A 13,779-nucleotide genomic window follows, 5' to 3' on the forward strand; every position below is an offset into this window, starting at 1 on the left:
ATATCTATCTATCTATGTATGCACGCACAGGAAACCTGGGAAAAACTGCCAGATAAATTTATACACTGGGAATTTCGGGACAAAACGTATCCCATGTGTAGCTTCATAGCCCTCTCTCTCTCTATCTGTTATTATACGTTCCATATAAATCGGAGCAGTTCTGGAGATTAGTCCGGAGAAATAGAGAGACATGTAGACAGGCGAAAATTACAAATTTGTTTTTTTTTGTATTTTAGTATCGCGTAAATAACCATATTATGCAGTCTTATAATAGACCGTTATTTTGAAATTTCAGACACTTCAATTTTATATACATATAAGAAACTGTCAAATATAAATAGTAAATAAACAGTATTAAGGATAATAGTAAGATTAGAAATCTACGTTATTGTTGTTTATGTTTGTTTTTCTTTTTATATACAGTCTGTATGGCAGTAGTTGTTATTAAAACAAAATTTAAATAAATAAGTAATAAACCTTACAATTTTCTGTTATTTTTTGTCGCAAATAATAAGAAATACTTGCAACTTTTTTATAGTACGAATGAAATTAAATATTTTTGTAGTACATTGCACTTATATATATTTTACTGTTTCTGCAGTGCGGTTGTGTGCATTGTACGCTTTATATAGATTGGCTTTCACAGCATTCCACTGATGATATCACACCCGTATTTTAAATACGGGAGCGGAATGGTCATCACATCGTGGTTCGGCGTGCGCTGCATCAAGGTTTAATATTTTATTTATTTCGGCTTCTCGGTGTATCCTGCATAATATTGTAATGATTTTATGTAAATAGGTTTAATATTCGCGATAATATATTATAAAATAAATGTAAATCAACCTATTTGTTATATAAAAAGATATGTTTGAAAATTTATACATAGAACTAATACGAATTGTCAATTTAAAATGACGCTTGATGTGAGCGAAATTCTGATGCGCATTATTAGATTTGGAGCTGAAGAGGAAAGTGGTCCTCTAGAATAAAATATTGTATTATAATTTAAGATATACATTGTACAAGCCTAATGGTATCTAGCCCTGGAAGAAGTATAAGTTCTGTAAAAGTCCTGAGATATAAATTGTACAAGCCTAATGGTATTTAGGCCTGGAAGAAATATAAGTTCTGTAAAAGCCTCGAGGTGTTTGATTTTTTCAGAAGCGGGATCAGATTCCGCCCCAAAGTGAGGTACGTACAACAAAAACATGGAAATCAAGTTTTCCACTGCTAGCTTTTGTAGATATTATTGATCGGAGAGCTTTTGATTGAAAATTTAGTCACTTTAAGAGTTATTATGCATTTTATTAGAATAGTATGAAGATTAAGTATATTTTATAGAATAGTATAAAGATTGATACACGGCTAAGGATGCCGTAGATGAATTAGTGGTCAGCGTACCACAGAAGAATGGTTAGAATACCATAGATGAATTAGTGGTCAGCGTACCACAGAAGAATGGTTAGAATACCATAGATGAATTAACGGTCAGCGTACCGTAGATGAATTATCGGTCAGCGTACCGAAGATTGATGATTGATATTATGTATTTAGAGTAAGAGCCTGCTTGCTCGAGGCTGGTGGTGGCCTCGGTATGTCGGGCGTAGTATGTAAAGTAAAAAATTAAGTAAGCGCCTGCTCGTGGCTGATGATTGCGGCAGTCAGGCATAGTGTGTAGTAGTCTTTGTAAGTAATGTAAGCTTAAATTATTATGTTTGTTTATTAATATTGATTATATTAGTAATTTTTTTTCTTCTGATTGATTCTGATTTATTTATTGACATTTTGACGATCCATTTTAAATATTTCTTGAATGACATTTAAAAGAGAATGCTTTTGAATTGATAATTTATAAATACATCAATTAATTTATTAAGGTTATTAGTTTTTAATGACATTTGTTGCATTTATTTGAGGGAAATGGAGTCGGATGCTGAGACGCACCCTAGAGGAACCACCCAGTGGAATGATGGCAATGACAAACAAAAAAAAAGGAATTTATCGAAAATGCAAAACTTCGAGATCTTCGCGGCCGTAGGAGTGATTTACATCTTCTGATGAGCGGTTCATCTGATGTGATAAAGCGCTTCGGTGACATAAAGACGAGCAAAGGAACTTTTTACTGGGATACAAAGGCAATGTTTAGATTTATAAATTTCTGTATTATAGATAAGAATTAAAGTTAAACTTTAGTTACTGGTATTATAAAAGTTAATAGATCACATTTAAATGTAATTCCGCGGTTTGTGTGACATATAGAAAATTGGCTTACATAAGTAAATGAGTGTATAAATTTTGCTCGTTTGTTTATAATGGGTCTTGTGAGGAAATAATTCGTATCTACAAAAAGTTAAATAAAGTGCTTTGAGCGAAATTATGATCAGTTTCTCAAAGAAATGATAGCTAATACTAGACAATAAAAAAAATATACATCAATATTTCTGTAATAAATTACCCTTAGCTTTACTTTTAGATCTGGTTAAAACGAAAGAAAAAAGCTATTTTCTGTATTAGGATACTCGATAAACCTATTAGAAATGTAAAAAAACCAGAAGATTTATTGATTTATCTCAGATATCATGCATTAAAAGTAGAAAGTTAGTCTCACTCGGGTATCGGGTCAGGATTAGGATCAGGATCAGGATCAGGTACCGTCAGTGTCATAAATATCATAGGTCATAACAGTGTTAGTTTGGTTTGCTAGTTCAAAATTTTATATATTGAAAGATATATATTTTTATGTATCAATTATTGTGGTAACAAATATATTAAACAGATAAATAGAAACACGATAACAAAGTCACAGCATTAGGTTCTGCCGCCCGTGTAGTACCACCTACAAGTTTCGACATTTTTTTTATTTCCAGTAGAATTCATATATGTGATTTATATCGGGTTGGGGTGATTGGAATAAATGAATTAAATTTGTTTCTATGTACATAAGAGTTTATTAGCGTACACACGTTACAATTTTATTATTAGCATAATTACAATATGTACAGACGTTGCAAGTTATGTGTAAATTAGAGAAACGACAGTCACAATTAATTATTCATCTCACTTTGTTGTCTTTTAGCGTTATCCAGTCTGCTTTGATTTATAGCAATTATTATTTTCTTACGTTGGTTTTGTATTCACACGTATTCACTATTTTATTCTTTGTACGAGGCTGTCAATTAATTATAGACATCTGTCGGGGGTCATAAAAATGAAACGCTATGTTTAAAAAGGTAGTATATTGTCTTTATATATATTTTTCTCCAGTTCCAAAACATATTATTTAGTACAAAATGTATATTTATGTATTCTGCCATTTTCTTTATGGTAGCAAATTGAAACGCACATAGAGCGAGTGTCAATATCTGCATTTCTTAAGCTCATAAATTTAATAAACATGTAAACTAAGACTAGTAAACTTGTTAGTTTCTCTTCACCTCTCTTGGACCTCTGTCCAGCGGTTTACTTACCTTTTGAAAATTCATCTGATGACTAGGCAGGCGTTAGTGCTCTAGTTGTAGATGAGATTTTACTGCATTAAAATATGGCGTTCCGCGTTTGTTGCTTACCTTGTCTTAGTCAAATTTGTCACGAAGATAGATGTTTACTCTCTTACGAACTCGAAACTTTAACAATTGGTAGCTCGTAAAAGATCGCAATTTGTTTGCTGGTAACTGTAAATAATAATAACTGCTACGTACGTAGTTATTTAAACGCGATTTTGTTCCCCTTATGACAACATGGTGGTCACAATTTAGTGCATTTTCGTTCTGGGACCGCATCGTCAACGTAGACTTAGAAACAATGTTTATACGTTGAAAATTACATTTTTAGCCGATTCAATAAGTTATTTTGCAGCAATTTTGTCTTACAAACGTGCTTCATATTAACATAACGTTTTTATTCATAAACCAATTCTAAGTTACATAGGACCACCAATTCTAAGTTACATAGGAAGTTACATAGGACTAAAAAAAAAGTTTTTGTAGCATTGTGTATACGTTAAGAAATAATACGGAAAATTATTTTTTATTTATATAAATCACAGTTTTTAAAATTTGATTTAGCCTTCGAAATTACTCGTCCTTGATATATATATATTACCTAAATTCAGTAAATTTCAATTGCAAAAATTTGAGGAATTTTCGGAATCGGTTCTTTAACGAGTAAATTTTACAACGCAAAGAATATTTGATGGTTTAAATGACTTTTATGTAAATATAGTTCAACAGATGATCGTTTTGAATATTTCAGCCACAGCCAACTCTCCTTGCATGTCGTTCCGTGGCATGGTTAGGGATTGCTGTGTTTAGGTCGGTCTTGAATAGTTCAGGGAACATGTTGTTCTACTTAATTAAAATTGGAATTCTCATATTGGATGATTTTAAAATAAAAAAAAAAAATAACTTTGTAAAATCGTTATAGTGTTTCTCATAAGGTTATTCTTTACATTACATAAGAATTTATTTACTACTAGTGGGCCCATCCGGGGCTACGCCCGCCTGAAATAGAAATGTTAATAAAGGAATTGAAAACTAAAGATTCAGTCAGTTCAGTAAAACAGTTGTATAAAATAACTGTTACGGCAATTAGCAAATTTGTCGAACTAAATACTTTAAATTGGCATAACTTTTATTTTTTTTGTTTATGAACCGATTGTAATAAAATAAACCCTATATGTTTTCGGAAGCTTGCCAGAACCCAATAGTGAAAACCGCATTTAAATCGGTTAAGTCGATTTTGAGATAACAAACGCACAGACAAACGGACAAATAAAGAAAAATTTAAAAATAATTGTTTTGGGTTCTATTAGGTTAATAAAATTAAAAAAAAATATATATATATATTTTTCAAGTAAAGACCGAACCTCTTACGATTTTATTATGAGTATGTATGTGAAGTAATTGTTATAACTCAACTGCAAAATTGTTATTATATATATTTATTTTTGATGATGCCAATAGCTCGACGCTGTATTCCTATCGAATGTAACGTTCTCAATCCAAACATTATATTAGCCCAGCTAGATGCACACTACTTGGCTCTGTAATATCGTTGATCCTTTTACTTTTCTGAACGTACTGTTATGGATTTTTTTTACATACTTATCATCATACATCTATTGTGTTAATTAAAATTGCTTAATAATATTTCCTAGGTATCCTTATACCTAGACCTAGACCTAGATATATTTAAGCTTTTGTGTCCTTTTCTTTACAAATTAACGTGACCGTATTTATATATATTTGTTGACATTAGAAATTATATTTTATAATTAATAATTCTATACAATATAATAGGATATATTACGTATGTGTATAAGGATATAAAGCAGCGGTAGGCTACCGATTGACATACACTTCCGAGTGCACCTTAAGGTAGCCTGGCAGAGATCGCTTACAGCGATAAGGCCGCCTGCTGTGCATTTTCTAATGTGAAGCATTTTCTTTTACTTCTCTTTATTTGATGATGGACAATAAAGTATTTCGTAGGATATTTGTAATTTTAGCGGTTATCAATACAGGAGTTTCAAATATAAATACGCTATCCTTATTATTTTATATATTTAAGAGTGAAATTAAAGTTCAATAACGGAACTGACAGATAATAATAGGTAACAGCAAGAAATAAACTTTAAATAGTATGTACGTAAAGACTGCAATATACGTAGAGATAAACAAACATGTAGCCAGTGGACATTAGAACATAATATTTATATTTGTGTGTATGATTATTGATGTTACTTTAAGTTGAAACTAAACTTTATACTACATATTTCTTTACTTGCTCAACTTTGCGTACAGACAAACGCAAGGACACATAAACCGACAAAACCGACAGACAACATTTTAACAAAACATCTTTTATTTATTGATAGATTTTCTCGTATTTCTTCCACGCAGCGATAAGTTACAATTTCGTTATATATACATATGGTTAAACTTCTGAGAGAACTCCAAAAGTCTTCTGGTCTCAAAAGTAATTACTTTTTTGTAAATTAATATGTTAAGTCTAGTATTTATTGCGCATTTTGTTTGATAATAAGATTGTACTAGCTCCATAAGACGCAATGGTTTAATAAGTTGTATTTATTGAAACTAGTGATGTCAAGTAGGCTGAGATATAAATTGTACAAGCCTAATGGTATCTAGCCCTGGAAGAAGTATAAGTTCTGTAAAAGTCCTGAGATATAAATTGTACAAGCCTAATGGTATCTAGCCCTGGAAGAAGTATAAGTTCTGTAAAAGTCCTGAGATATAAATTGTACAAGCCTAATGGTATCTAGCCCTGGAAGAAGTATAAGTTCTGTAAAAGTCCTGAGATATAAATTGTACAAGCCTAATGGTATCTAGCCCTGGAAGAAGTATAAGTTCTGTAAAAGTCCTGAGATATAAATTGTACAAGCCTAATGGTATCTAGCCCTGGAAGAAGTATAAGTTCTGTAAAAGTCCTGAGATATAAATTGTACAAGCCTAATGGTATCTAGCCCTGGAAGAAGTATAAGTTCTGTAAAAGTCCTGAGATATAAATTGTACAAGCCTAATGGTATTTAGCCCTGGAAGAAGTATAAGTTCTGTAAAAGTCCTGAGATATAAATTGTACAAGCCTAATGGTATCTAGCCCTGGAAGAAGTATAAGTTCTGTAAAAGTCCTGAGATATAAATTGTACAAGCCTAATGGTATCTAGCCCTGGAAGAAGTATAAGTTCTGTAAAAGTCCTGAGATATAAATTGTACAAGCCTAATGGTATTTAGCCCTGGAAGAAATATAAGTTCTGTAAAAGTCCTGAGATATAAATTGTACAAGCCTAATGGTATTTAGCCCTGGAAGAAGTATAAGTTCTGTAAAAGTCCTGAGATATAAATTGTACAAGCCTAATGGTATTTAGCCCTGGAAGAAGTATAAGTTCTGTAAAAGTCCTGAGATATAAATTGTACAAGCCTAATGGTATCTAGCCCTGGAAGAAGTATAAGTTCTGTAAAAGTCCTGAGATATAAATTGTATAAGCCTAATGGTATCTAGCCCTGGAAGAAGTATAAGTTCTGTAAAAGTCCTGAGATATAAATTGTACAAGCCTAATGGTATTTAGCCCTGGAAGAAATATAAGTTCTGTAAAAGCCTCGAGGTGTTTGATTTTTTTACAATATGTAGAGGAAACGTAGTGTTCCGTCCTCCATTTTACACCGAATTTTCAAAGCTTTGTCTGTTGAGTGACAAAAGTCAATGCCGCACTTAACCAGAGCGGAGACATGAAAATATTATTAAATAATAATCCATTTACTGCTACGACGGCCTTATAAAAGTATATTAGAAACAAAAAGCCAGCGACAGCATATATGTGTCTTGTAATCACTTTTATGTTTTACAAATAAAAAAAATAAGATTTATTTACAAAATATAAAATTATTTCTTATTCAATTGAATGCATAAAATATAAGGTGCTTTATTAAATTTTGCAGTAGAAATGTACTCTGTACGGTATTGTATTTGTATTTAAATTATTATTCGGTTCGGTTTATAGTTATATTGGCACGAAAATGAGAAAGCACAATAAGCAGTCGTATAAAAATGACATAATAAATCGTATAAATCGTATTCAAAAGTAATATTTTATTATAGCAATATTTAGCCCAGACCAAGTATGTTATAAACTGAAATCTCAGAGTTTTCTTTTTATTTTTCTATTTTATTATTATCATTTTACTTTAACTATTTATTGCATCATAGGCATTCTTAACACTATTCTTAGCGCAGTCTGAAATACATTGTCAGAGGCTTTAAACGTATTCTTGACATGAATTTTTGAGTCAATATGACATGTACGACTGGTATCAAAAGACAATTATCTATATCAGTGATACGTATGTACTTATTTTTTTACTAGCGGACCCGGACGCGGCTACGCCTGCTTGAAATATAAGAATATAATTTCTATAGAAATATAATTTAATCTAGGTGAAATGCTAAAAGTGACTATTATATTTATTTTCATAAGGATGAATATCAAAATGACGCGGTAACGAACGCGGTCGCGTAGCGACGACGGTTGTTATTAACATGGCAGAATAAATTGCATGTCAAATTAGAAAGTATTTTAATTTATTAGTATATATGTGTAATGTAATATTATATAGCCTATAGCACTTCTGAAGAATGCAGCTTTCATACAAAACAAAAACAATGAAAATCGGACCAGTAGATCCAGAGATCTTAGCGTTCAAACAAACAAACAAACAAACAAACAAACAAACAAACTCTTCCGCTTTATTATATTAGTATAGATATAGATTAAATGTTAGTATTAACACTATCTTTATTTCTTTACGAAGCTTTATTGTAACTGAAAATTTAAAAAAAATTAGGTGAAAAATTTGCAAAAACCCACTACAAAATAAGCAGAGGGCTTATTTTGTTATGTGCAGGATACACATAAAAATGATTGTGCTTTTATTTATATACCTAGCGAATTATTTATAGATCTGTAATTTATTTTCAGTGTATTTAGGACAAATGATCATAGGCTATACAATAAGCTGGCCTGGACCTATTATACCTAAACTGCAAAACCCTCAAGAAACACCACTACCATTTGTGTTATCAGATACACAAATATCTTTAGTGGGTTCTATACTCTATATAGGATCAATACCAGGTCAGTTACTATGCTTAAAAACTTTATATGATTTGTGCTGAAAAATAATAATAATACATACTTAGCTATTTAAGTTTTTTGAATTTTTGTATTAATGTAAAAGTCGTCATTATTTACGAACTCTCAACTTCTCTTCTATTTTCGTTCTATTTTGCTCGCACCAGCTGAAAGCATTGAATGGGGGAGATATAAACCTGTTCCGTAGAACAGCACGCTCTGAAGGTGTTAAAAACCATATTGCTGAAAACTCTCATACATTCCAAGTCACAGGATATGGCAAATTCCGAGTGTTATGTATATCTGATCTGACTGAGTGATATATGATAGATATATTTGACTACAGATATAATGGGTGACGTTGTGACGTGATGGTGTGCGTAGCCAAATAACCTATTACTTATTTTTATTTTCCATTTCTTAAATTTCTTTAAATTTTATTTTTAAATAAAATTGTAATTTTATGACATTGATACTCGCAAAACTGTGGTTTAAGAAACAATCAACACACTTAAAAAACACTTTAAATATATAAAAAAGATTCATATACCTATTACGAATTTCTAAAAATAGCGACAGACACGAGACAGTAAATAATTCACAAATGTATTATTCTCTTATTATACACAAATGGCAAATATAATAATTGTAGCGCTTATTATCTATCACCTGAGTACATATAAATATTAAACAGGCCATTTTATGTTTTTCAGGTCTATTTTTAGCTGGATGGTTCTCAAATTACAAAGGTCGGAAGCCAGCTTTTATTTTAGGTGGAGTCCTAAATAGCTGCGGGACGTCAATGATAGTTGTCATTAATATTATGTATATAGGTGAAGTAGCGTTAGTATTTTTCAACTTTCTAAGCAATTTAGCAACGCGTTGTGTCTTACCGTAAAACAAATGGATTTGTTGCCTATTTTTTAGCTTCACCTTATCTGTGCTCCTTTTCTCCCACTTTTTTACTAGAGCGAGAAAACGACAATAATTCACTCCGTTGACAGCCAGTTGCTGTTCTTCTGCACCACCATGGCCTTTCACAAATCAGTAGAATTGAAACCATGACTACTGCTTGTATAGTCCATCAAACCATTTTTCAACTGCAGCGAGGTGGCGCGTTAAATAATTATTTAACATTCTACCTATATTATATAACTCAAAAAATATTTAAACTAGTATTAGATCTAATTTTAAATAGATTTGTGTGATTAATTGTTATATAATCAACTTTCAGATCAATAAACATAAGCATAGCAAGCATATTTGCTGCATTTGGTTCAATTTTAGTGTTTTCCGTAGCTCCATACTTTCTCTATTACATATAAGCATATATTGGTATGGGGTTATCTATACTGTTTACAGCAACTGTTTTAATGATACTTGAATCGCCATTATATTATGTTTTAAAAGGTATTATAGTGTCGTTATCTTAATATGTTTCGCTATTAGACAAATTCTCGTCCTCCTCGTAATGAATCAATTCGCTCTTCATTTTGTAATTATTTTGGTATTTTATTTTTATTAAAACTGGTCAGAAAAATATTTCAACAATGAAATCAAAGATTTATTAGATATAGTAATATAAAATCTATTATAGAAATAAAATGTGTATTGTTTGTCCATTAATCGATTCATACTTGTATGTTAATTTATATAAGTTATTTAAACTTTACTTAATTTCTTTTAAATATAAATATTCTAGTAGGATTACAACCCATTTAATTAATGATAATATGAAGCATTTTTAATAGGTTCACTCATTTTATTATAGAAAAAGAAGACAAAGTAATTAAATTAAATTAAAAGAGAAAGAGAAATTACTAGAAACAAAGAAAGAATACACATCAACAAGTGATAGAATGAATTGTATTGAAATGTTCACATTGAGAACAAACAGAAAAGCTTTATTAGTTGCTATTGTTATAAACGTATTACAACAATTTAGTGGAGGGTTGGCCGTCGTAATTTTTTCAGGATCTATATTTGATCTTCTATAGATCCTAATACTGCAATGATCACAATCGGGTGTATTCAATTAATTGGAAAAAAATAGGGACAAAAAAAATGTTATGCTGCATAAGTATGGTAAGTAAATATCTTTTATTTGTTGATTTTTTAATGATGAAGTAATTTCTATTGACAAATCAACCACGTCTTTTGGTATAGAGGGGATCTTGTGATAATTAGCTCTTTATTTTGTTTTTATCTATATGGACAAGCTAAATCTTGCGTTTTACAAAAGTAAGCCTCTAAAATTATTAGTATTAGTTTTTGTTACGCAAAGCAGCTTCATGCATTTTCCTGTATAGAAGGAATCTAATGTTGAGATACTTCGTTTCCCAAGTAAGTGTTTTCAAGAAATATCTCGAATTCGACCACATTTTTTCTACCAGAGCAGGAAAATGAAAATAATTTAAATATCATCCTCCCATGTGTCCAACCCACAAGGATGTAACCCACTGTGACACGATGAAGCCATAGCATGTTAAAAAAATGTGTATTTTTTATTTTGCGTCTAACACAATAATGTACCACGTTATTCCTCCATTTCTCCTCGAAAGAGTCTTTGCGTGGCAAAGGCAACACCTTTAAACGAGCTTAAAATATTTTTTCACTCTTTACTCATAATCTTTAAAATATGTACAATATGTCACATTTACATTTCTATAATCACGACCTTAGCTATGATCCTACTGCTATTTGTTAATTAGTACACTTCTTTCAAAAGAGTTAAATTATTGAATTGTGAATGTAATCACTAAATATGTGCCTTTTTTCAGTTTTCCATGGGCCTATATTTTTACCTACACTATCTAAAAATTTCCATTATGATTAATGTTAGGTGGCTTCCTTTAGTGATACTGACAATATTTTTCATCGGTTATGAATGTGGTAAGAATAAAACTTACACATTTTAATTTTATACTTTGCAAAAGTCGGACATTTTATTTTTGACGTCCAATCTCAATTTATTTTTTAATTTCTCGCTGTATTCAAAGATAAAAAGAAGCTAGTGTTGAGATGCTCCGTTCTCCATGTTCCGTTCGAATTGAAGACATTGCGTGTTAATGGACTGAAGTTTGGTCTGTTTTTTGTCTTGCAAGAGCGGAGAAAGGATATAAATCTTTCCACGGAGCTGATCAAGCCCATAATCATTGCGTTTACTCAGACTCTGTCTCAAGAAGTCACAATTGTTACGCTTTTCCTTCTTTTTTTCAGGTTTTGGAATTTTACCCATTACGTTAATAGGAGAAATGTTTACAATAAACGCAAGAGGCAAGGGTTCAGCTTTTATATTGGGTTGTTCTTGGTTATTTGGATTTGGTTTGACGACAGCCTTTGCTTATATCACAAAAACTCTTGGAGCTCGCGTACTATTTTGGTTCTTCTCTGGTTCGTGCGCCTGCGCATTTGTGTTTACAAAATGTTATATACCAGACACAAAAGGAAAATCTTTGCTTGAAATTCAACAATTTATGGATTTAAAAACTAATGGAAATATTACCATGACTTAACATTTTTTTTTGTATTTTCTTCTTGTTAAGAAAAGCTATAAATTTTCTGAAAACCATTTTTCTATTATTTTTTTCACTAACTCTTATGAGTAAATAGTAATAAACATACTTTAGATTTTATATTTAACATGGACAAAAGTGTCATGTGTGTTTCCACCTATATAGAAATTACAAGCTACACTGTAGCCTACGTAAAGCCAACTGCAGCTTAAATTTTTTTAAACATTCTATTTCTGGCGAAATTTGGATATTTCTTTTATATTTTTCTTTGCTTTTGATAGAGGTGAATGGAATTTCATAAACATAGCTTAATAGACTGAGATCGCAGGGCTCCCAAACCTACGTCATCTTAGCAAAGCTGAAATTTTGAGGATTAATAGTCTTATATGTAGTTAAGACAGTATGCCTACTCACTAACCTGAAAGTAGGCCTAAAACTTCAGCTTTGCTAAAATGACGTAGGTCTCAGGGCCCTGGGATCTTAGGCTAACACCAATCCGTTAACCACGGAAATATCAACTTCACGTTGTATCCCGCACGCAGCAGGGTAAGAAGAGGGAACCTCGTGTTAAGACACTCCGTTTCCCACTTTTCGCGTGTTGAGTGGCAGAACTCAACGCCGCGCTTTGCCTCGATACCAGAGCCAAGAAATTTAAATAAATACTACGGAATTATTCAACACCGCAAATTGTTATTGTTTTAGTGCATTTACTATTTAATATTTTAATTTCTTCGCTCCTATTAAAAGGGCACTACACTCTCCTTTTTATTTTATTGTTGTCTTTATTTGCAATACTTCGGAGATAAGTAATAATGAAATAAACTTTTTTACGCCACTTTTCTTTAAAAAAAATACATATAGCCATATTTGTAGTGGCTCTATTAGAGATCGTAATTATTTCAAATATAACTTTAAATCTCTATTATATTAGCTCATTATTCAATAACTTAATATGCTTGAATGTGCAGATGGTGTTTATTTATTAGTATAGTATTTTAGAAATGATTGGAAAGTATTTATATTTATACTTAATATTTATACATATTATATTTATTATTTATATTATTTATATTTATTATTGGTTTTGATATTTATTTAAAATAAATACACTCTAAATATCTTCTTCTATGATAGTAACTTAAGAATTTTCAAAAAGGAAAGTAATTTCAATAATTCTATTATGTCTGTAATCTAATGTCTTCAAATAACATTTGATCGGACGTGAACTCATACATTTGGTTCGATTTTTCGTTATACAACATAAAGGGCATATATCCCGCACTGCAGGCATCGTTTCTGTTAATTTTAGAGTGGGCCAATTATTCATATAGGAAGGCAATCTCCAAAAACAGGGTTCCGCGAAAATTCAAATAAATGATCAATTTATAAAATATAAATAAAAATTATATTTTAGAAACTATATATGCAGAACTAAATACAAAAAATGTACTATATAAAAATCAAACACGGAAGAAAGTAACATTTTTTTTGTTAAGGAAGTACGAAACACGTTTGTACAATGTAAGAGTCGACGACGACTATGTATGACTATGACGGTGTATGTTCGTATCGAGAGTAACTTTCGCTGTTAACAGTTAACAGTTTCCGCTGAAT

This window comes from Heliconius melpomene, chromosome 19 (genome assembly GCF_056956725.1).
Source record: "Heliconius melpomene rosina isolate 202511_hmr_F chromosome 19, ASM5695672v1, whole genome shotgun sequence".
Lineage (NCBI taxonomy): Eukaryota > Metazoa > Arthropoda > Insecta > Lepidoptera > Nymphalidae > Heliconius > Heliconius melpomene.